The following is a 26,761-nucleotide window of genomic DNA, read 5'->3' as shown; positions in this document are numbered from 1 at the left end:
TGCATAATCAAAAATTAGTTTAAGGCAAACATCATTTCATATGACACGCTATATGAATTTAAATGCACATAACAACACAATAATAAACAACAAAAAATGCTGACATTAAACATAATGACAGTATATACAGATAAATTATCAGCATCAAGTTATTGTATATTGTCAATTACAGAGAAAATATTTTCTTAAATAGGCACATCTAAAATGTCCTTAACTGACACATCCTCCCTAGCACAAACCTCACTTACAGAATCAATTTTCAAGGATGTTACTTCAGTAATGGCCAACTGCAGCTTGGCATCAGTATCTGGTTTCATGTGTTTTGAAATAGCATCTGGTAAACGGTCAGGTTTCACAGGCAGGGCATTCAAAATTTCTTCCATTGCATCTGCAAGATCACATTCTGTAGATGCCACTAAATACCTGTTGAAAGTTTCACCCACAAGTTTAGAACCCAACACCCTATGCACAAGATCAGGGATACTAGTTTTTAAATCAATAAAGTCCTTCTTAACATCAGCAGTAGCAGCAATCTTCTCCTCCAACAATTGATTCTTCTCATCAAGCAACTTCTTCAACTCTTCATTTTCCTTCACCAGCTTATCCTTCTCTTCCATGCATTTTTCTTTTTCTACCCTCTCTGCAACACATTTTGTTTCCACTACTTCCAACAGCTTATCCTTTTTCTCTACAGTCTCCATCGAAGTTTTCAATTTCATGTTGATATCCTTTGAATCAAGCTCAACCTTATTCACTCTAGTAGCATTGTGCATAGCATTGGCAATGATAGTCTCATGAGCTTTCTGCATCTTAAGGTCATGAATCATATGTTGATTTACAAGCACCAATGTCGCAGCAGTAGACTGATAACTTTGTTTAAAGGTCATGGTGGATAGAGAGGAAGATAAATCAGCAACAGTGTTTGCCTACATTAAATACAATGGACAAGATAAGAATTCAATTAACAATAAAGTGATGATTGATAAATCATAAAGTATAAAAAAGAGTTACCTTCAAAAACTCAGCAAAATCATCAGATTTGTTATTGGGATCATCAAGAAAGGTTTGTAGTCCGCTTAATGGAATGGATGGTGGTTGAGTGGAAGCAGAGGATTGTGTGGTATCAGTCCCTTTTGATGTATGTAGAGTTCTAAATGGAGGAGTTTCAAACGAATCAACATCATCAGTTTCCTCATTATCATCATCAGTGTCATCCTCAACATCAACAGTTTTATTGCTTTCAAGATCCTTCCAAGCAGAAGCATCAACTACATCATCTGGAAGAACCAATTCTATATAATGAAAAAGTAAATGAACATACAATAGAACTTCAACATCAAATTATTAATCTACTTATGTAGGCACAGTGAAGATATATACTTCTCTTCTTTGGTTTGTCAGCAGTTTCACCTATTGGACGTTTCCCCTCTCGCTTTGAACTTTCACCAGCCTTCTTGGCGCTGGACGGATTAGGGGTGACATCAACAAATCAGGAGATGGTTGAACAGTGCCACCATCTCCACCCTCAGTAGTGTAGTGACCCGAACTTTTCCATGTTTATATATATTAATTGAGATTGATATTTACATGATTAAATGTTTCCAACATGTTAAGCAATCAAACTTGTTAAGACTTGATTAATTGAAATATGTTTCATATAGACAATTGACCACCCAACTTGACCGATGATTCACGAACGTTAAAACTTGTAAAAACTATATGATGACATATATATGGATATATATGTAGTTAACATGATACTATGATAAGTAAACATATCATTAAGTATATTAACAATGAACTACATATGTAAAAACAAGACTACTAACTTAATGATTTTTAAACGAGACATATATGTAACGATTATCGTTGTAAAGACATTTAATGTATATATATCATATTAAGAGATATTCATACATGATAATATCATGATAATATAATAATTTAAAATATCATTTGATATTATAAACATTGGGTTAACAACATTTAACAAGATCGTTAACCTAAAGGTTTCAAAACAACACTTACATGTAACGACTAACGATGACTTAACGACTCAGTTAAAATGTATATACATGTAGTGTTTTAATATGTATTTATACACTTTTGAAAGACTTCAATACACTTATCAAAATACTTCTACTTAACAAAAATGCTTACAATTACATCCTCGTTCAGTTTCATCAACAATTCTACTCGTATGCACCCGTATTCGTACTCGTACAATACACAGCTTTTAGATGTATGTACTATTGGTATATACACTCCAATGATCAGCTCTTAGCAGCCCATGTGAGTCACCTAACACATGTGGGAACCATCATTTGGCAACTAGCATGAAATATCTCATAAAATTACAAAAATATGAGTAATCATTCATGACTTATTTACATGAAAACAAAATTACATATCCTTTATATCTAATCCATACACCAACGACCAAAAACACCTACAAACACTTTCATTCTTCAATTTTCTTCATCTAATTGATCTCTCTCAAGTTCTATCTTCAAGTTCTAAGTGTTCTTCATAAATTCCAAAAGTTCTAGTTTCATAAAATCAAGAATACTTTCAAGTTTGCTAGCTCACTTCCAATCTTGTAAGGTGATCATCCAACCTCAAGAAATCTTTGTTTCTTACAGTAGGTTATCATTCTAATACAAGGTAATAATCATATTCAAACTTTGGTTCAATTTCTATAACTATAACAATCTTATTTCAAGTGATGATCTTACTTGAACTTGTTTTCGTGTCATGATTCTGCTTCAAGAACTTCGAGCCATCCAAGGATCCATTGAAGCTAGATCCATTTTTCTCTTTTCCAGTAGGTTATCCAAGGAAATTAAGGTAGTAATGATGTTCATAACATCATTCGATTCATACATATAAAGCTATCTTATTCGAAGGTTTAAACTTGTAATCACTAGAACATAGTTTAGTTAATTCTAAACTTGTTCGCAAACAAAAGTTAATCCTTCTAACTTGACTTTTAAAATCAACTAAACACATGTTCTATATCTATATGATATGCTAACTTAATGATTTAAAACCTGGAAACACGAAAAACACCGTAAAACCGGATTTACGCCGTCGTAGTAACACCGCGGGCTGTTTTGGGTTAGTTAATTAAAAACTATGATAAACTTTGATTTAAAAGTTGTTATTCTGAGAAAATTATTTTTATTATGAACATGAAACTATATCCAAAAATTATGGTTAAACTCAAAGTGGAAGTATGTTTTCTAAAATGGTCATCTAGACGTCGTTCTTTCGACTGAAATGACTACCTTTACAAGAACGACTTGTAACTTATTTTTCCGACTATAAACCTATACTTTTTCTGTTTAGATTCATAAAATAGAGTTCAATATGAAACCATAGCAATTTGATTCACTCAAAACGGATTTAAAATGAAGAAGTTATGGGTAAAACAAGATTGGATAATTTTTCTCATTTTAGCTACGTGAAAATTGGTAACAAATCTATTCCAACCATAACTTAATCAACTTGTATTGTATATTATGTAATCTTGAGATACCATAGACACGTATACAATGTTTCGACCTATCATGTCGACACATCTATATATATTTCGGAACAACCATAGACACTCTATATGTGAATGTTGGAGTTAGCTATACAGGGTTGAGGTTGATTCCAAAATATATATAGTTTGAGTTGTGATCAATACTGAGATACGTATACACTGGGTCGTGGATTGATTCAAGATAATATTTATCGATTTATTTTTGTACATCTAACTGTGGACAACTAGTTATAGGTTACTAACGAGGACATCTGACTTAATAAACTTAAAACATCAAAATATATTAAAAGTGTTGTAAATATATTTTGAACATACTTTGATATATATGTATATATTGTTATAGGTTCGTGAATCAACCAGTGGCCAAGTCTTACTTCCCGACGAAGTAAAAATCTGTGAAAGTGAGTTATAGTCCCACTTTTAAAATCTAATATTTTTGGGATGAGAATACATGCAGGTTTTATAAATGATTTACAAAATAGACACAAGTACGTGAAACTACATTCTATGGTTGAATTATCGAAATCGAATATGCCCCTTGTTATTAAGTCTGGTAATCTAAGAATTAGGGAACAGACACCCTAATTGACGCGAATCCTAAAGATAGATCTATTGGGCTTAACAAACCCCATCCAAAGTACCGGATGCTTTAGTACTTCAAAATTTATATCATATCCGAAGGGTGTCCCGGAATGATGGGGATATTCTTATATATGCATTTTGTTAATGTCGGTTACCAGGTGTTCACCATATGAATGATTTTTATCTCTATGTATGGGATGTGTATTGAAATATGAAATCTTGTGGTCTATTCTTATGATTTGATATATATAGGTTAAACCTATAACTCACCAACATTTTTGTTGACGTTTTAAGCATGTTTATTCTCAGGTGATTATTAAGAGCTTCCGCTGTCGCATACTTAAATAAGGACAAGATTTGGAGTCCATGCTTGTATGATATTGTGTAAAAACTGCATTCAAGAAACTTATTTTGTTGTAACATATTTGTATTGTAAACCATTATGTAATGGTCGTGTGTAAACAGGATATTTTAGATTATCATTATTTGATAATCTACGTAAAGCTTTTTAAACCTTTATTGATGAAATAAAGGTTATGGTTTGTTTAAAAATGAATGCAGTCTTTGAAAAACGTCTCATATAGAGGTCAAAACCTCGCAACGAAATCAATTAATATGGAACGTTTTTAATCAATAAGAACGGGACATTTCAGTTGGTATCAGAGCGTTGGTCTTAGAGAACCAGAAAATTTGCATTAGTGTGTCTTATCGAGTTTGTTAGGATGCATTAGTGAGTCTGGACTTCGACCGTGTTTTCTTTAAAAATGATTGCTTAACATTTTTGTTGGAAACTATATATTTTTAACATATGAATATTATGTGATATATTAATCTCTTAACGTGTTTGATATTATGTGATAGATGTCTACCTCTAGAACAAGTCCCATTGACTCACCTAATAATAATGAAGAGTCAAATGTAAATTGGAATGATTTGTGGACTGATTCACAAGTTCCCGAAGAGGAACCGGAAGAAGAGTCGGAACTGGAAGAAGAATCGGAACCGGAAGAAGAATCGGAACCGGATGAAGAAATAGAACCGGTGGGGGAAATAATAAAACGGTTAAGTAAAAGAAAATCCTCAACCAACCGACCAAAGTTAATTATGGTCAATGGTGTTTCCGCCAAGGAAGCAAAATATTGGGAGGATTACCAATTCTCCGATGAATCGGATTCCGACGAGAATTCCGATGATGTTATAGAAATTACCCCAACTGAATTTAAAAAGGCAAAAGAAAATAATAAGGGAAAGGGCATAAAAATAGAGAAATCTAATTCCAACCCCGATGAACTTTATATGTATCGTCAACCCCCGAAGTCCTTAAGTTGTAACAATGACCCGGGAACCTCTAAACCACCAGGTTTTTCTAAACCAATGTGGACAACGACGGCTCGTATTAGGGGAACATCATATATCCCTAGAAACTTGGCAAAACGAACCAAAACCGAAGAAGAAGAAACGAGTGAGTCGGAATAAGATAGTTGTATTCGTGTGGTGTAATATATGGAATATAGTGTTCTTATGCTTTATGATATATGTAAAAATTGCTTGTATTAATAAGTATTTTTTTTATGAATCTAACTCTTGTCTATTTTACAGTTTAAAAACACAAAATGGATAGACAACCCAATATTTTAAGAGACCTACCCGGAGACATGATTGATGAAATCTTGTCTAGAGTCGGCCAGAATTCTTCGGCACAACTATTTAAGGCGAGATCAGTTTGTAAGACATTCGAAGAACGTTCCAAGAATGTCTTGGTTTATAAGAGACTTTCGTTTGAAAGATGGGGGATATCACATTGGGAAACCCATAAGTTACGATGTGTTTACTTTGACGCATATATTGCGGGGAACCCAAATGCTATTTTACGCAACGGGTTAAGAAATTATTTTGACTCAATATATCCGAATATTGGACTTCGTGATTTAGAAAAAGCGGCTAACATGCAACATAAAGAAGCATGTTATGCTTACGGATTAGTAATGTTCGCTTCTCACCAGAGTGAGAACAAGAACATCGGGCTACAACTATTAAACAAAACATTCCCACAAGTGACGGAGTCGGTAATTGGGGTAAGAAATGAGGTTTTTAGATTGTTACGGGACTGTTGGACATTACGTAACCCTCGTCCCTTTGACGACGTTACAACACGCTGTCTTATCAACGGCCATAACGGTTATGTTGCACAAGATCAAGGATGGGAAGTAGTCCTAGTAAAACCAGAATGCATGACTTGTTTCTGGACGTATGAATTACGTGTCTTTATTGCCTTTGTTGAACGACTTGTGTATTAGCTAGAATTATCTTCACAACTATCTTGTATCAAAGTTATTGTGTGCTATATTTCATGCTTTATGTAAAATAAGCGGTATTGTAAGTTTGTAAAATATTGTATAAAAGTTTGAACGCGAAATATTATTATAATCAATTTTTCATATAGAATTGTAGTAGTTGAATTGTATATTAGCTACTAAGTATGAACTTAACGGGTAGGTACTACCCGAATTTAAACTTATAAAACGCTAATATGAAGAAAAAGCTTTTATAAATGAGTTCATATTATGCTACGAAATACTATTAACTACTCTTAATATTCTGTATGATTAACTTGTTCCATTTAACTATTTTGAAGGAAATGGCACCGACTACTCGACACACCGTGAATATGAATGAAGAGGAATTCCGTACTTTTCTAGCTTCAAACATAGCCGCAGTACAGGCTGCGCTACATACCAACAATAACCTTGGATCTAGCAGTACAGGAAATCGTGTAGGATGCACCTACAAAGAATTCACTGCCTGCAAACCTTTGGAATTTGATGGAACCGAAGGACCGATCGGATTGAAACGGTGGACCGAGAAGGTCGAATCGGTGTTTGCCATAAGTAAGTGTACTGAAGAGGACAAAGTGAAGTACGCTACGCATACCTTCACAGGTTCTGCGTTAACATGGTGGAATACCTATCTAGAGCAAGTGGGACAAGACGATGCGTACGCACTACCGTGGTCAGCATTCAAGCACTTGATGAACGAGAAGTACCGTCCCAGAACCGAGGTCAATAAGCTCAAGACAGAACTTAGAGGGTTACGAACCCAAGGATTTGATATTACCACGTACGAAAGACGATTCACAGAATTGTGCCTATTGTGTCCGGGAGCATTCGAAGATGAGGAAGAGAAGATCGACGCGTTTGTGAAAGGATTACCGGAAAGAATCCAAGAAGATATAAGTTCACACGAGCCCGCCTCCATACAACAGGCATGTAGAATGGCTCACAAACTAGTGAACCAGATTGAAGAAAGAATTAAAGAACAGACTGCTGAAGAGGCCAATGTGAAGCAAGTCAAAAGAAAGTGGGAGGAAAATGGTGATAAGAATCACCAATACAACAACAACAACAATCGCAACTACAACAAACGGCTCAACAACAACAACTACAACAATCATCCCAACAACAATAATAACCGCAACAACAACAACAATCAGAAGCAGCTATGCCAAAGGTGTGAAAAGAATCACTCGGGGTTCTGCACCAAATTTTGCAACAAGTGTAAAAGAAATGGTCATAGCGCGACGAAGTGTGAGGTCTACGGACCAGGGGTTAATAGAACGAAAGGAACAAATGGTGTCGGAACGAGTAATGGCGGAGCAAGTAGTGTCGGAGCAAGTTATGCCAATGTAGTTTGTTATAAATGTGGAAAACCAGGCCACATTATTAGAAATTGCCCGAACCAGGAGAACACGAATGGACAAGGCCGTGGAAGAGTTTTCAATATTAATGCGGTAGAGGCACAGGAAGACCCGGAGCTTGTTACGGGTACGTTTCTTATTGACAATAAATCTGCTTACGTTTAATTTGATTCGGGTGCGGATAGAAGCTATATGAGTAGAGATTTTTGTGCTAAATTAAGTTGTCCATTGACGCCTTTGGATAGTAAATTTTTACTCGAATTAGCAAATGGTAAATTAATTTCAGCAGATAATATATGTCGGAATCGAGAAATTAAACTGGTTAGCGAAACATTTAAGATTGATTTGATACCAGTAGAGTTAGGGAGTTTTGATGTGATAATCGGTATGGACTGGTTGAAAGAAGTGAAAGCGGAGATCGTTTGTTACAAAAATGCAATTCGCATTATACGAGAAAAAGGAAAACCCTTAATGGTGTACGGAGAAAAGGGCAACACGAAGCTACATCTTATTAGTAATTTGAAGGCACAAAAACTAATAAGAAAAGGTTGCTATGCTGTTCTAGCACACGTCGAGAAAGTACAAACTGAAGAAAAGAGCATCAATGATGTTCCCATTGCAAAAGAATTTCCCGATGTATTTCCGAAAGAATTACCGGGATTACCCCCACATCGATCTGTTGAATTTCAAATAGATCTTGTACCAGGAGCTGCACCAATAGCTCGTGCTCCTTACAGACTCGCACCCAGTGAGATGAAAGAACTGCAAAGCCAATTACAAGAACTTTTAGAGCGTGGTTTCATTCGACCAAGCACATCACCGTGGGGAGCTCCTGTTTTGTTTGTCAAGAAGAAAGATGGTACATTCAGGTTGTGTATCGACTACCGAGAGTTGAACAAACTTACCATCAAGAACCGCTACCCACTACCGAGAATCGACGACTTATTTGATCAACTACAAGGCTCGTCTGTTTATTCAAAGATTGACTTACGTTCCGGGTATCATCAAATGCGGGTGAAAGAAGATGATATTCCAAAGACTGCTTTCAGAACACGTTACGGTCATTACGAGTTTATGGTCATGCCGTTTGGTTTAACTAATGCACCAGCTGTGTTCATGGACCTTATGAACCGAGTGTGTGGACCATACCTTGACAAGTTTGTCATTGTTTTCATTGATGACATACTTATTTACTCAAAGAATGACCAAGAACACGGTGAACATTTGAGAAAGGTGTTAGAAGTATTGAGGAAGGAAGAATTGTACGCTAAGTTTTCAAAGTGTGCATTTTGGTTGGAAGAAGTTCAATTCCTCGGTCACATAGTGAACAAAGAAGGTATTAAGGTGGATCCGACAAAGATAGAAACTGTTGAAAAGTGGGAAACCCCGAAAACTCCAAAACACATACGCCAGTTTTTAGGACTAGCTGGTTACTACAGAAGGTTCATCCAAGACTTTTCCAGAATAGCAAAACCCTTGACTGCATTAACGCATAAAGGGAAGAAATTTGAATGGAATGATGAACAAGATAAAGCGTTTCAGTTATTGAAGAAAAAGCTAACTACGGCACCTATATTGTCATTGCCTGAAGGGAATGATGATTTTGTGATTTATTGTGATGCATCAAAGCAAGGTCTCGGTTGTGTATTAATGCAACGAACGAAGGTGATTGCTTATGCGTCTAGACAATTGAAGATTCACGAACAAAATTATACGACGCATGATTTGGAATTAGGCGCGGTTGTTTTTGCATTAAAGACTTGGAGGCACTACTTATATGGGGTCAAAAGTATTATATATACCGACCACAAAAGTCTTCAACACATATTTAATCAGAAACAACTGAATATGAGGCAGCGTAGGTGGATTGAATTATTGAATGATTACGACTTTGAGATTCGTTACCACCCGGGGAAGGCAAATGTGGTAGCCGATGCCTTGAGCAGGAAGGACAGAGAACCCATTCGAGTAAAATCTATGAATATAATGGTTCATAATAACATTACTACTCAAATAAAGGAGGCGCAACAAGGAGTTTTAAAAGAGGGAAATTTAAAGGATGAAATACCCAAAGGATCGGAGAAGCATCTTAATATTCGGGAAGACGGAACCCGGTATAGGGCTGAAAGGATTTGGGTACCAAAATTTGGAGATATGAGAGAAATGGTACTTAGAGAAGCTCATAAAACCAGATACTCAATACATCCTGGAACGGGGAAGATGTACAAGGATCTCAAGAAACATTTTTGGTGGCCGGGTATGAAAGCCGATGTTGCTAAATACGTAGGAGAATGTTTGACGTGTTCTAAGGTCAAAGCTGAGCATCAGAAACCATCAGGTCTACTTCAACAACCTGAAATCCCGGAATGGAAATGGGAAAACATTACCATGGATTTCATCACTAAATTGCCAAGGACTGCAAGTGGTTTTGATACTATTTGGGTAATAGTTGATCGTCTCACCAAATCAGCACACTTCTTGCCGATAAGAGAAGATGACAAGATGGAGAAGTTAGCACGACTGTATTTGAAGGAAGTTATCTCCAGACATGGAATACCAATCTCTATTATCTCTGATAGGGATGGCAGATTTATTTCAAGATTCTGGCAGACATTACAGCAAGCATTAGGAACTCGTCTAGACATGAGTACTGCCTATCATCCACAAACTGATGGGCAGAGCGAAAGGACGATACAAACGCTTGAAGACATGCTACGAGCATGTGTTATTGATTTCGGAAACAGTTGGGATCGACATCTACCGTTAGCAGAATTTTCCTACAACAACAGCTACCATTCAAGCATTGAGATGGCGCCGTTTGAAGCACTTTATGGTAGAAAGTGCAGGTCTCCGATTTGTTGGAGTGAAGTGGGGGATAGACAGATTACGGGTCCGGAGATTATACAAGAAACTACCGAGAAGATCATCCAAATTCAACAACGGTTGAAAACCGCCCAAAGTCGACAAAAGAGCTACGCTGACATTAAAAGAAAAGATATAGAATTTGAAATTGGAGAGATGGTCATGCTTAAAGTTGCACCTTGGAAAGGCGTTGTTCGATTTGGTAAACGAGGGAAATTAAATCCAAGGTATATTGGACCATTCAAGATTATTGATCGTGTCGGACCAGTAGCTTACCGACTAGAGTTACCTCAACAACTCGCGGCTGTACATAACACTTTCCACGTCTCGAATTTGAAGAAATGTTTTGCTAAAGAAGATCTCACTATTCCGTTAGATGAAATCCAAATCAACGAAAAACTTCAATTCATCGAAGAACCCGTCGAAATAATGGATCGTGAGGTTAAAAGACTTAAGCAAAACAAGATACCAATTGTTAAGGTTCGATGGAATGCTCGTAGAGGACCCGAGTTCACCTGGGAGCGTGAAGATCAGATGAAGAAGAAATACTCGCATCTATTTCCAGAAGATTCGTCAACACCTTCAACAGCTTAAAATTTCGGGACGAAATTTATTTAACGGGTAGGTACTGTAGTGACCCGAACTTTTCCATGTTTATATATATTAATTGAGATTGATATTTACATGATTAAATGTTTCCAACATGTTAAGCAATCAAACTTGTTAAGACTTGATTAATTGAAATATGTTTCATATAGACAATTGACCACCCAACTTGACCGATGATTCACGAACGTTAAAACTTGTAAAAACTATATGATGACATATATATGGATATATATGTAGTTAACATGATACTATGATAAGTAAACATATCATTAAGTATATTAACAATGAACTACATATGTAAAAACAAGACTACTAACTTAATGATTTTTAAACGAGACATATATGTAACGATTATCGTTGTAAAGACATTTAATGTATATATATCATATTAAGAGATATTCATACATGATAATATCATGATAATATAATAATTTAAAATATCATTTGATATTATAAACATTGGGTTAACAACATTTAACAAGATCGTTAACCTAAAGGTTTCAAAACAACACTTACATGTAACGACTAACGATGACTTAACGACTCAGTTAAAATGTATATACATGTAGTGTTTTAATATGTATTTATACACTTTTGAAAGACTTCAATACACTTATCAAAATACTTCTACTTAACAAAAATGCTTACAATTACATCCTCGTTCAGTTTCATCAACAATTCTACTCGTATGCACCCGTATTCGTACTCGTACAATACACAGCTTTTAGATGTATGTACTATTGGTATATACACTCCAATGATCAGCTCTTAGCAGCCCATGTGAGTCACCTAACACATGTGGGAACCATCATTTGGCAACTAGCATGAAATATCTCATAAAATTACAAAAATATGAGTAATCATTCATGACTTATTTACATGAAAACAAAATTACATATCCTTTATATCTAATCCATACACCAACGACCAAAAACACCTACAAACACTTTCATTCTTCAATTTTCTTCATCTAATTGATCTCTCTCAAGTTCTATCTTCAAGTTCTAAGTGTTCTTCATAAATTCCAAAAGTTCTAGTTTCATAAAATCAAGAATACTTTCAAGTTTGCTAGCTCACTTCCAATCTTGTAAGGTGATCATCCAACCTCAAGAAATCTTTGTTTCTTACAGTAGGTTATCATTCTAATACAAGGTAATAATCATATTCAAACTTTGGTTCAATTTCTATAACTATAACAATCTTATTTCAAGTGATGATCTTACTTGAACTTGTTTTCGTGTCATGATTCTGCTTCAAGAACTTCGAGCCATCCAAGGATCCATTGAAGCTAGATCCATTTTTCTCTTTTCCAGTAGGTTATCCAAGGAAATTAAGGTAGTAATGATGTTCATAACATCATTCGATTCATACATATAAAGCTATCTTATTCGAAGGTTTAAACTTGTAATCACTAGAACATAGTTTAGTTAATTCTAAACTTGTTCGCAAACAAAAGTTAATCCTTCTAACTTGACTTTTAAAATCAACTAAACACATGTTCTATATCTATATGATATGCTAACTTAATGATTTAAAACCTGGAAACACGAAAAACACCGTAAAACCGGATTTACGCCGTCGTAGTAACACCGCGGGCTGTTTTGGGTTAGTTAATTAAAAACTATGATAAACTTTGATTTAAAAGTTGTTATTCTGAGAAAATTATTTTTATTATGAACATGAAACTATATCCAAAAATTATGGTTAAACTCAAAGTGGAAGTATGTTTTCTAAAATGGTCATCTAGACGTCGTTCTTTCGACTGAAATGACTACCTTTACAAGAACGACTTGTAACTTATTTTTCCGACTATAAACCTATACTTTTTCTGTTTAGATTCATAAAATAGAGTTCAATATGAAACCATAGCAATTTGATTCACTCAAAACGGATTTAAAATGAAGAAGTTATGGGTAAAACAAGATTGGATAATTTTTCTCATTTTAGCTACGTGAAAATTGGTAACAAATCTATTCCAACCATAACTTAATCAACTTGTATTGTATATTATGTAATCTTGAGATACCATAGACACGTATACAATGTTTCGACCTATCATGTCGACACATCTATATATATTTCGGAACAACCATAGACACTCTATATGTGAATGTTGGAGTTAGCTATACAGGGTTGAGGTTGATTCCAAAATATATATAGTTTGAGTTGTGATCAATACTGAGATACGTATACACTGGGTCGTGGATTGATTCAAGATAATATTTATCGATTTATTTTTGTACATCTAACTGTGGACAACTAGTTATAGGTTACTAACGAGGACATCTGACTTAATAAACTTAAAACATCAAAATATATTAAAAGTGTTGTAAATATATTTTGAACATACTTTGATATATATGTATATATTGTTATAGGTTCGTGAATCAACCAGTGGCCAAGTCTTACTTCCCGACGAAGTAAAAATCTGTGAAAGTGAGTTATAGTCCCACTTTTAAAATCTAATATTTTTGGGATGAGAATACATGCAGGTTTTATAAATGATTTACAAAATAGACACAAGTACGTGAAACTACATTCTATGGTTGAATTATCGAAATCGAATATGCCCCTTGTTATTAAGTCTGGTAATCTAAGAATTAGGGAACAGACACCCTAATTGACGCGAATCCTAAAGATAGATCTATTGGGCTTAACAAACCCCATCCAAAGTACCGGATGCTTTAGTACTTCGAAATTTATATCATATCCGAAGGGTGTCCCGGAATGATGGGGATATTCTTATATATGCATTTTGTTAATGTCGGTTACCAGGTGTTCACCATATGAATGATTTTTATCTCTATGTATGGGATGTGTATTGAAATATGAAATCTTGTGGTCTATTCTTATGATTTGATATATATAGGTTAAACCTATAACTCACCAACATTTTTGTTGACGTTTTAAGCATGTTTATTCTCAGGTGATTATTAAGAGCTTCCGCTGTCGCATACTTAAATAAGGACAAGATTTGGAGTCCATGCTTGTATGATATTGTGTAAAAACTGCATTCAAGAAACTTATTTTGTTGTAACATATTTGTATTGTAAACCATTATGTAATGGTCGTGTGTAAACAGGATATTTTAGATTATCATTATTTGATAATCTACGTAAAGCTTTTTAAACCTTTATTGATGAAATAAAGGTTATGGTTTGTTTAAAAATGAATGCAGTCTTTGAAAAACGTCTCATATAGAGGTCAAAACCTCGCAACGAAATCAATTAATATGGAACGTTTTTAATCAATAAGAACGGGACATTTCAAGTAGATCGCTCTGGGCTTTTCAGTTGCTATTCAAAAGCAGCATCTTGGGCTTTCTCTGCCTCAATTTCAGCAGGGGTTTTGGGCCATTCAGACACAATCAAAGGATCAAGATTGGTCTTCTTGAAGGTTCTGTAAACCTGCATGACTTCTTCTGCAATCAGATAATATACAAAAAAACAGAAACATATATAAGAACATACACAACTCAGAACAGCATAAAAAATAATAGAATATATCAATAAAGGTGCCTACCACGGCCTTCCCAGTGCAGTACCGGTGTATATCCAGAATGCCAGTTGTCACTCATTTTACAAAGAACCAATATGGCTTCGTAATCATCATCTGACCTTTGTGGAAATTTGAATGTCTTCAAAGTACTAAGAATAAACCTTTCATCATCAGATAATGTGGTGGATTTGCTAACTCCTATGGTAGTTTTTCTCCAACCACGAACACATGCCCAGGCATCTTGAACAACCCTTTCATTAACAAAGAAATAGGGATCTTTCCAGTTCTTTAAAGAACTTTCTTTCACCCCAGTAAACGCCTTGTTCGGCTTACAATCAAATGTATACCAGCATTTGCTAACTAATCTAGTTCTAAATAATTCATGGAAAATATTCACATTGGGAGCTTCTCCTATAGAATTACAGTACATTTCAAAAAGAATAATTTTCTGTAAACCTAATGGATGAACTTGACTAATACCTATCCCATAGTGGGCAAGAATTTGTTGAAGAAAGGAAGAAAGAGGAATACGAAGATTTCCTACAGTTAATTGCAATTTATAGAGGGTAATCATCTTTTTTGGCGGTTTATTGGCCCTATCATTAGGTGAAGGAACAATAGGGTTCAACAATCCAAGATATTTGTGTTTCTTACATAATTGCTCAATATCGGCTTCCGTGATACTAGAAGGGATGGTGCTGACGTCACGATTGTCTCTTTGAGAGGATGTGCTGCTGGATTCGGCCATGGTAGTATGAAAAATGAAAATTCAAACAGAAGAAAAAATGAACAATCACTGACCTTATACTTGACGGATTGCTAAATTGAATAAATTGCAAGATATCTTCACAGCAAATAAACAGTTTTCGGAAAAGGAAAAAGGTAAAGGGTCGGACTATTTATAGTCAAGAAAATGAATAATAAAGGGATGAGATTGAGACACGTGTATGGGACAGATCAATAGCACAAATAATTTAAACTTTGAAAATAAATTAGAAAGATTTTGGGGGCAAATTCATGATTGATAAAATGACGTCAGAGCAAAAAATTAGACGGCTACAGCAGTTTTGTGTCTTCGAGGAAAAAGGCATCTTTTATTTTTAGTTTAATGACCTTATTTTTTACAAACATAAAGACATTAAACTGGGGGGACTTAATGGTGTATCCTAGGAGATACACGCATAAAAACATCAATTTTATACAGAAAACTCGATCAAAGAGCACAAGACATAAGGAAATTTGGCAGTTTTCATAGTTGCCGCCCAGCGTTTATCAGGCCGCCCAGCGTCAAGCGTAAGCCCTGCAGGCAGCTTCTATGTATAAGCCCTTTAACTCAGCGCATGAACGGCACGCAGCCACGTCAGCACACGCCACCGACATTCTGGATACTTCACGTAACAGAACCATTCAGTGATTGACACGTGTATCTCGTGAATTTTGGACATTCTACGCCTATAAATAGACCCCCTGGGTCACTACATTTGACATCATTCTGATCTGAACTTCAGTCAGAGAGAAGTACACTTTCTCTCTCACACAGTTCTTTCTCACTCTAAAATAATATTAGCCGCTTAGCAGCAGCGCGCTAGACGTATCATTACAGACTGATCCACAGATTGATTGAGGCCACCCCACAGATCTTATATCTGTGTTCCGGGTCTGCAGAGATTATTTCTCGAGGGCAAACAACAATCAACAGTATACGCCACACGCTGAGCAGCTAATCTTCTGTACTAGTACCTTACAGCTGCTATACGGAAAATCGTACTAACAGATTACTTTTGCGTTATATGGACTAGCATCCGATCGGTGTTGTTTGACGTGCTGTGTGGATCAACCCTAGAGATATTCATACACTTTGAATATATATTTCAACCTAGACATGGAGAGTTCTTTCTACCGCTATTGCATCGCTCACTAAAGGTATATCTAAACTCCTCTTTGTAAATTTATTAGTTGACAATTATTAGTGGTGTAATTGGATCTTGTTGGGATCGTTAATCGTATGAATGTTTTACTTGAAAGTTTATAATAAAATAAATGATGTTTATTTTAAAGTTAATAAAAGATGTTTATTTTTCATGTTCCGCTGCGTTTCTAAATTTTAAAAGTACACACGGTTTTCCATCAGTGGTATCCGAGCCGCTTTTACACCGTTTTAATTGTCGTGTGACTATTCTTTAGATTTAGCTTTGTGGTGTATTGGTGAAAGTCGAAACCTTTTTGATTTTTAAAGTCAACGCGGTTGATTTAGACTTAACCTAATGACGCACAAATATGATTGAAAGAATATCACTAATTTAAATTGTAGATTTAATTATTATGGCTTGAATATTTATTATAATTGTTGATTGCTGTATTCCATGGTTGTACACATGCATTGTAACCATGGACAAGTCATATGTAGGTTTTAATAATGTAGTTATTAAAATTATGATTGCACACATAGCCATAATGCCCCGACCTATGTATGATTGTTGTGATTATTGATTACGGCAATATTATGTCATGTTGATTATTTATTTTATTAGAAAGGCCATTTTAAAGCCAAAGTTGTATTTTATTTATTTTTCAATTTCATAGTATTTATTTATGGTTATTCTAAATTGTAAAAGTATTAGATTCGTTGTATTTTTCAATTTTAAATAAATGTAATAAGATGAAGATTGAAGATATAGATGCAAAGTGAAGTTTGACTTAGAAGATGGCGAACAGGTCAAGTTAACAACGATGGCGTTTGTCAAGTTTTTCACTTGGTTATTGAATCAAGTGGGAGCTACGATATTACCCTTAGTTTGACCTCTTGATCCCATGTCGGCTCATGGGATCAAGCATAGGATTTTTGAGCTAGGCTATGTGTGTGTGATGCATGGTTGTGTTTTATTTTATGCATTTATATTTAATTGTTGATTATAATATATGCTAAATGTTTTTGATGAAAACATCAAATAAAACCGGTAACGAGTTTCAAGATTAAAATTGATGATTTTAAAAGGTTAAACTCTAACGAGTTTAAAGTTAAATATTTTTTGAAACTCAAAAAATATATTTGGGCAACATCTTTTAAAACTGTTTTAAAACGATACACAATGTGTATTTGTTATTTTATATATAAAATAAAATAACAAACTAGATTCATAAACACGATTGACATATATATAATTGGTTAAAATATTTTTTTTAACTAATAGTGTAGCGAATCTTGTGTGCATGCATTATTCGTTGACACGAACATTTTTTAAAATACCCGTCAAATTTAAGTCATGCCATCCAATGAGCTTGCAAACACTCCTCATTATTTTTCTGATCTAGTGAGACTAGGCTGAATTATAGCCACGAGGTGGATTTTTTTGATCTAGTGAGACAAACGTAAATTTTCACTGTTTTCAAATTGGATGACTTAATCGTATTCACGGTGAGACCTGAGTTCGAGGCAAGGATGGGACAAACATGCCATTAGATAATAGTGGTTTATTGGACTACATATATCTCTAAGTCCCATAAAGATCTAAGAGTTGTACTTGTAATGCAATTGGTACCCGCTACCTACTAATAGGCTCTATAACTTTTAGCTGATCAACAGATGTGGCTATGGAACCTCTATGTGGATCTTAGGCTTTCGTAAATTAATTGTTTTTTAAAATATTAAAAAACTTGGGTAGTTAATTTATTAAAGCTCAATATCGAAAATACTAAATTGAATCTTATATCTGTTGTAGATTTCAAATAATCAAAACGTAAACCAAAACACACTTCCTTCTTTGTTGGAGAAGGATAAACTCAATGTTCAAACTTTCTAGACTGGCACTGCAACCTGAGAATTGTTCTCAAGCATAAATGGAAGTTGAACAAAATTTAGAACCTTTTATCCATTCTTCCTGCTGTGGCAGTTGCTACTGCTCAGCAAAATGCTTATCGAATGTTGTTCGATGATCAGGAAGAAATAGGATGGAAGGGTGAAAAAGAATAAGTCGAATACTTTGTGGAAGGGATATGGTAAATCATTTGCCAGGAAAATATTCCACCTTCCAAGAAGTTAATCCCAACAAAAGACGCCGAATGTTTCCATTGTGGAAAGGTTGGCAATTGGAGAAGGAAGTTGTCCTATCTACCAATCTGAGCTGAGAAAAGGCAATGCTGGTAAGACTAGCAAACTCAGGTATAGTTCATATACAGTTATATACTTTTTCTAGTGATTCCTGGATCATTGTTAACCGGATGTGGCCTTCACACCTATTACAATATGAAAGGAATGAGAAGAAGTAATAGACTGAAGAAATGCACACTAGATTTGCGAGTGAGCAATGGAAATCAAGCTTCGATTGAAGCCATTGGTCACTATGAGCTTAATCTTCCAAGTGGTCTTATTGTTTTATTGAAACAATGTTATTATGCTCCTAGTATTAGGAGCAATATGATTTGAAAGATGCTAGTTTTGAACTTGCATTTACGCACTTTTATATTTCAATTTCTAAGGATAATATTTTTTTTATCTTAATGCCTATCCTAGTGATGGTATTTTTGAAATTGATATGCATGGTGTGATTTCAAATGAGAATTCTATGTATACCTGTACCGCCAAGCAATTCAAGCAACGCTTGAATAAGACCTATCTATGACATTGTCATCTTGGTCATATAAACAACGCATTTCAAAAATCCATTCTTATGGACTTTTAGAATCAAATGGCTTTGAGTCATTTGATGTATGTGAGTAATGTGTATGTGAAAGGATGATAAATGAAAGGACCCGTTCATATACATTATAAATGATTCATAATAGTTGATTACATCGCGAGGTATTTGATCTCTATATGATACATTTTACAAACATTGCATTCGTTTTTAAAAGACAAACTTTCTTTACATCTAAAGTTGACGGCATGTATACCATTTCATAATACATCCAACTATAATTGACTTAATAATAATCTTGATGAACTCAATGACTCGAATGCAACGTCTTTCGAAATATGCCATGAATGACTCCAAGTAATATCCTTAAAATGAGCTAATGCACAGCGGAAGATTTCTTTAATACCTGAGAATAAACATGCTTTAAAGTGTCAACCAAAAGGTTGGTGAGTTCATTAGTTTATCATAATCCATCAATTCCATAATTTTAATAGACCACAAGATTTTTATTTCCATTTCTCATAAACATCATCTCATATCAGGCATTTCGCAAAAATTGCATAGAGATAAAAATCATTCATATGGTGAACACCTGGTAATTGATATTAACAAAACGCGTCTAGAATATCCCCATCATTCCGGGACTCTCATCGAACATGATAAAATCGAAGTACTAAAGCATCCGTAACCCGGATGGAGTTTGTTAGGCCCAATAGATCTATCTTTAGGATTTGCGTCAATTAGGGTTTCTGTTCCCTAATTCTTAGATTACCAGACTAAAAAAGGGCATATTCGGTTTAATAATCCAGCCATAGAATGTAGTTTTAAGTACTTGTGTCTATTTCATCAAACATTTATAAAGCAACGCATGTATTCTCAGTCCCAAAAATATATATTGCAAAAGCATTTAAAAAGGGAGCAAATGAAACTCACAATACTGTATTTTGTAGTAAAAATACATATGACGTCATTGAACAAGTGCAAGGTTGGCCTTGGATTTACGAACCTATATTAATTATATATATTTATATGTTTGATCAATATCTATCTAATAATTTAGGTCAAGTCGTAGTGTATCACAATCCTAATGCTCGAGACTAAATATGCAAAAGTCAACAAAAGTCATATTGACCAAAATGTCTTCCAAAATTTATACATAATTATTATATAGTTTAAATATAGTCGTTTTATATATTTAAATATTTTTGACAGATTTTATTAAAGTAAATAATATAGTTCTTTTATTAATAAATAAAATTTTATATTAAAATTTATATAATAAAAATATACTTTTATATATTTTAAGTAATAAAATTTATAAAGTTCATTTAATATCATAAAAATAATATGATAGGTATTATTAAAGTAATTATATTATACGTAGTAAAATATCTTTGTATCACATATTGATTTGATAAAATAATATTGATAATAAGTAAAAGTTGTATTATTTTGTAATAATTATTATTATTCTATTAATAAAAATAACATTAATTATATTTTCTAAAAATGATAAAATGATAATTTTTATTAATAATAGTACTAAAATGATAATAATAATAATAATGATGTTTCATATTAACAATGAAATTTTTATTAAAAATAATAATTTTAGTAAAAATGATAGTTTTAATATTAATAATACTTTTAATAATAATAATGCTAAAATAATGAAAACGATATTTTTCCTTTAAATTAATATCTTACAATATCTTAATTTCGTCATGATACTCATACTCATTATTTCCTAATCGCTTCGTTTAATAGCTTTTAGTCATCTTTTATATCGCGCTCATATTAATAATAATAATAGTAATTAGATGTTACTAATATTAGTTTTAATTATAATAATACTAATAATAATAATATTAATGATAATACTAATAACTATTTGAATGATGATAATAATAATAATAATAATAATAATAATAATAATAATTATAACCTTAACGATAATAACAATAATAAAAATAACAATAATATCTTTTATTAATAACGACAATGATAATAATAATAATAATAATAATAATAATAATAATAATAATAATAAATATAATAATAATTAGATTATAACGACGATAATAACGACGATAATAATAATCATTTTTACAAAAATTCAATTGACTATAACTTCTAAACCATTCATCGAAACCATTCGATATCTAAATGAAAAGTTCTCAATTTTTCGCTAGCTTTCCAACGACATGCATATCATATACCTTATCTTAATAGCATATGTATTTAATTCAAGATTCGACATAACCTATCTAACGACAATAACGAACGTATAAGCATGCATAATCCTATATACTCGAGCACTAGTCAGGGATACACTAATAATATATAAAAGTTAAGTTATGAGAGCTCACGTATCAATATTGAGATTCAATATTGCAGGAAAAGTACGTAGACACAACGGGGATGATAAACACTAGTTTGACTCACGAGCAATACTCCCGAACCATACCACTAACCTCCATAGCTATAACCCATAATTTCCTTAGCTCTATCCCGCTCAAATAACAATTTTGAAATCACTCGGACAGCACTCCGTCGTTATCTTTATCATATTGGTTAGGTAATGAGTTGTCAAAAGTGGTTCTAGATATTTATAAAAGTTATATACGTTTTAATAATAAAGTTCTTTTTAAACTTAAAACATTTTTGTACGTTTGAAACTAAATCAAATAAATATGATAATTTTGTTTTCCAAAACTAAATATATTTAAAAATCATTTTGTTTAAAGGTTAAAATAATGGAAATCGTTATATCATAAAACGTTTTAGAAAAGTAGAATCATATATATTCATAATAGGTTTCAAGTTTTTAAATTACAGTCTGTTGGTGGAGCATGGGATAAAGTCCAAAGGTTAAATAAACATATGAAATCATCTTAATGAAAAATATCGAGTTACTTAACTTGTCGATATCCAACATCTAAGTTATTTACACTCCACGTTCTTACTTATAAATCACTTTATCATTTTCCGAATGTTGTAAAAAAGAATAGATTTCTTAAATCACAGTAGACCTCATAACATGGACCCGTAATCATATCACAATGTATCTGATAAATCAATCATCTGATATTATCTTCTAATTTCATCGATAAACATATTGAAACAAATACGTTCGTGTAAAGTATTATACATTTAATACTTTATTAATATTCTCAAGTTATAATATATATATATACACACATATATATACATATCTATTTATATATAACGGTTCGTGAATCTTCGGAATTTGGTCGAGGTTATAATGAATGTATGAACACAGTTTAAAATTCTTGAGATTTAACTTAACAAACTTTGCTTATCATGTCGGAATAATATAAAGATAAAGTTTAAATTTGGTTGAAATTTTTCGGGTTATCACAGTACCTACCCGTTAAAGAAATTTCGTCCCGAAATTTGAATGTGATGGTCATGGCTGACAATAAGTATGTTTTCATGACGTATACGAGTTGGAAATTTGAGTTTTATTATCATCAAGTAATATAGATAAAGCAATTTGATTTTTGTGAAGAGTACGAGTGAAGTTATCACAAAAGAATGAAATGAGTAAATGCACGTTCTTTTTAACAATTGACATAGTCACGGTTGATTTTCGGAATTCAAGGAATTTAGAGAAAATCTTCGTAATAAGATTTGGTTCTTCGGTAATTAAGAAAGTTAGGATCCGCTTTGATTAAATGCGATAATCTGTTTTGATTGCTCTGTCAGATATTTTACTATATATCCACCCCCTTCGTTTCCTTATTTCCACAACTCACACCTTTTATTCTTTCTCCCTCAATTCATACTTTATAGCATTCGCTAATATGCTCCATCTAGTTCTGATTCTTGATATACTCCCAACTTTCATATCTGTCATTCTTCTTTTTCATCTGCCGCCGGAAGAATCTATTTACTTCTACTATACTCTTAGTTTTATAGTGTTTTTAGTTCTCCCGTGTCTTTATATTGCTATATGCATCGATATATATGGTTTGAAATTTTTGGGTTGTTGTTGGGTTTTATATCTTCCCTTATACTTCAAAGTCCCTGCTTCTGTCTTCTATAATAATTGTCATCCACAGTTAATACTCCCTCCTATTTGCTGCGATTTATACTCCAATTTCTATTTTGGAGCTTTGTCATTTTGTTTCTTCTTCTTGCGATTAATCATCGCTTGTAATGGTCCAGAATTCGCAGATATAAATTTTAGAATGAACATTGTTAATGTTCTAAGAAGGAAATGGTAATGGCACGGTCTTGATTTGTTAAATTACCAGAATACCCTAGAAAAGACCGAATCATCAAGAAATATTTTCTTGATATTTTAAAGGTTAAATAGAATACAAGAGTCGTGTAACATGGCACATGATGATGTTATGATCTGTGAATCATCACATTCTATTTAGAAACTCAGCATGACTTACTGCAATATAATCACGTTGATCAAGTGTCATTATATTATACTAACTCATGCTTCAGTTCCCAACACTACTTCAAAACATTCATACTTTATACTCGAAGGTTTCAGAATTTAGAAACTAAAACAGTTTTCTTTATGATGTGATACAGATAACGGGAGGGGATAAATGATTTCAGATAAGAATGGTTATGAAAATATCTTCAGAAATATGGAGGATATTTATAACGGAAGATACGACGATATCTTAGAATATTTAAGATAAGAGGATGATGAAGAATATTGTCCGCAATGGTTTTAGAGCAAGGAGCAAGGTATTTGTTAAAGATTTTAGCAGACACTGAATCATTTGGATTCTTTGAAGGTAGATTTTGTCCTTGTGATTTGTCCACAGCCTCCTTCATACTTTGCTCAATCCGTTTTCCAGTTCCAAACCTTCTCTTTTTATGAGATTTGCCAACCCACTATTCTTTATCATCAAACTTTTTACTGTTAATGTCATTTACAGTTCTTTCTGCTTCATCAGTATTTTTCAAAATTTCGAGAACTAGTTCGCAGTTTAGGGTGTTTTTCTGAAACTTCACATTCGCAGCATGTAAGTCCAGGAGATAGACGTTATATGTATAACTGTTGGAGTCGACATGCTGCGAGATTTTAAAATACTGATTGCTAATTCCCAATGATTCATATGGCAATTCTCATTACAAGATGCAGATAGGTAAATGATGGGGTTTTGATAATTATAATGATTTTTCGGAAAATCAAAAATCAGTGAAGTTATTGGTAAGTTTATTGCTAATGTGATGGAACATAAATGGTTCCCTGGTAACGATGGCGAAAGGGCAACGTATATATCAAGGTTATAATAAGGTTGTTTTGACTGAAAAGTCGAAGTTGACTTACTGGAGCTGTGACAAAACTGACTACTTTGGAAAGGAATTGAAAAGTCATTTTAGCTAATAAATGCCAAAGGGTCTGACACGGATACGTGTTCAGCTATGACTTTGGTTTTATAAGTTTTTCAAGTACATAACTGTGGGTAACATGTGGTTGGATCATTATCTCGATTGTTCATTATTTGAAGTGTCTTCAGGAATTTCGGAGGGTTTGAATACAGATTGTAATCGTTAATATACATATGATGTTCTAGCACAGTTTTGAAGTCAATGTATAACTTGGAAAGATATAGGAATCTAAGAGTGATGATACTGGTTATATTTCGAATTGAATTCTGCGATTTCAAGATCAGCATATGTAATTGAATTTGAATGAGTATGGTTGTTTTGATTTTTATAAAAGAATGTGTATTGTTGAGAAAATAGTGTGTATAGTTGTTGATTGCTGAATCAGATTCGAAGAATGTACCATATTAATTGTGAATTTATATATCTCTCGGGTATCACCTACCCGTTAAAAAAAAAGTTTCACAATTAATATTTTGTACAAAATAATTTTATTACAGTCTTTACGAAAATATATATGTGTATATTTTCTTTAGATGTAACATAGATTTAATGAGTTAATATTAAATTAAACTCATCTGATTTATGGTTGAAACTAGAATTGAGTAATCCCTAAAACTTTAGAAATTGCATAAGTATTTCTTCAATAATATTATGAATCAATACTTCGTTATTTGTTGATACATGATGCTGGTTTTTGTGAAATTCTTGTGAACTTCGCCAGGTACGAATGATGTTATTTGGAAAATTTCGAGTACATCGATGATGAAAGTGTAAAATCAAACATATATTTAAATAATACACTTGGTTTATTATGAGTTGGAATTTATTGAATTGAGACAGAAATTGTAGCTAACGATGGTTAAGTTGCAGACGAAGGACGTACCTCATTGCATATTAGTAATATGAATTAACAGAGTAGTTAAGATTCACACATAATAGCTTAGTATGGAAAGATTTATTTTGATCTCAAAATTTATATATATATATATATATATATATATATATATATATATATATATATATATATATATATATATATAAAATATACATATAATTTCTTCAGAGGGAGTGAGTTAATACTTCATAACTTGTTGATACAATATACGCGTTATTGATTCGTAATGATGTCCACAGTGATTCTTGAACTGACGGAGTTTGTGATGTTATAGGTGCTGCTGATTCTGATGACACTGACGGCACTGACTGTGATGGTCATGTTACGGTACTGTTGATGCTGTTGGTAAAACAAGTCTAGCTTATAAATCATGCATCATTCTTGTCAGGGTTTCTACTCTTCATTCTATCATTTCGATTCACTCATCTGATTTATGGTTAGGGTTAGAATAGATAATCTCTAAGACTTTAGAGATTACATAATCGTCGCGGAGTGTTTCTCCAATGAAGTTATGAATCAACACTTCATCGTTTGTTGTTGTTGGTATTCCTTGGTATCTACAGGGCGTATGACATTGGTGCTCGTGGGATAGATTGTAAAGTTGAGGTTTACGACGCGGTTGTGGTTGGGGGTGGTAATGCTACTGTTAGCGTTGATGATGGTAGTATTGGTTATGCTGCTGGTGCTGCTGCTGGTGTTTGTAACCTTTGCACCATATTCTCCAAAGCCACTACCCGAGCGCGAAGCTCGTTGACTTCTTTTATTACACCGGGGTGATTGTCGGTTCGGACGAGCGGATAAATAAAATCTAGAATTTGATGTAGTATATAATCGTGACGAGACACTCTAGAAATGAGAGAGAAAATGGTGTTTCGGACAGGTTCGCCGGTAAGTGCTTCAGGTTCTTCGCCAAGAGAGCAATGTGGTGGATAGAAAGGATCGCCTTCTTTTTGTCTCCAATGATTGAGGAGGCTACGACCCATCCCCAATTCATCCAAAATAGATGATGGCTGATTGGTTGATCCATTCCAGTCACACTGCTTTCGGAGCTTGAG

The sequence above is a fragment of the Rutidosis leptorrhynchoides genome, chromosome 2 (assembly GCF_046630445.1).
Source record: "Rutidosis leptorrhynchoides isolate AG116_Rl617_1_P2 chromosome 2, CSIRO_AGI_Rlap_v1, whole genome shotgun sequence".
NCBI lineage: Eukaryota > Viridiplantae > Streptophyta > Magnoliopsida > Asterales > Asteraceae > Rutidosis > Rutidosis leptorrhynchoides.
This window is presented reverse-complemented; position numbering follows the sequence as displayed.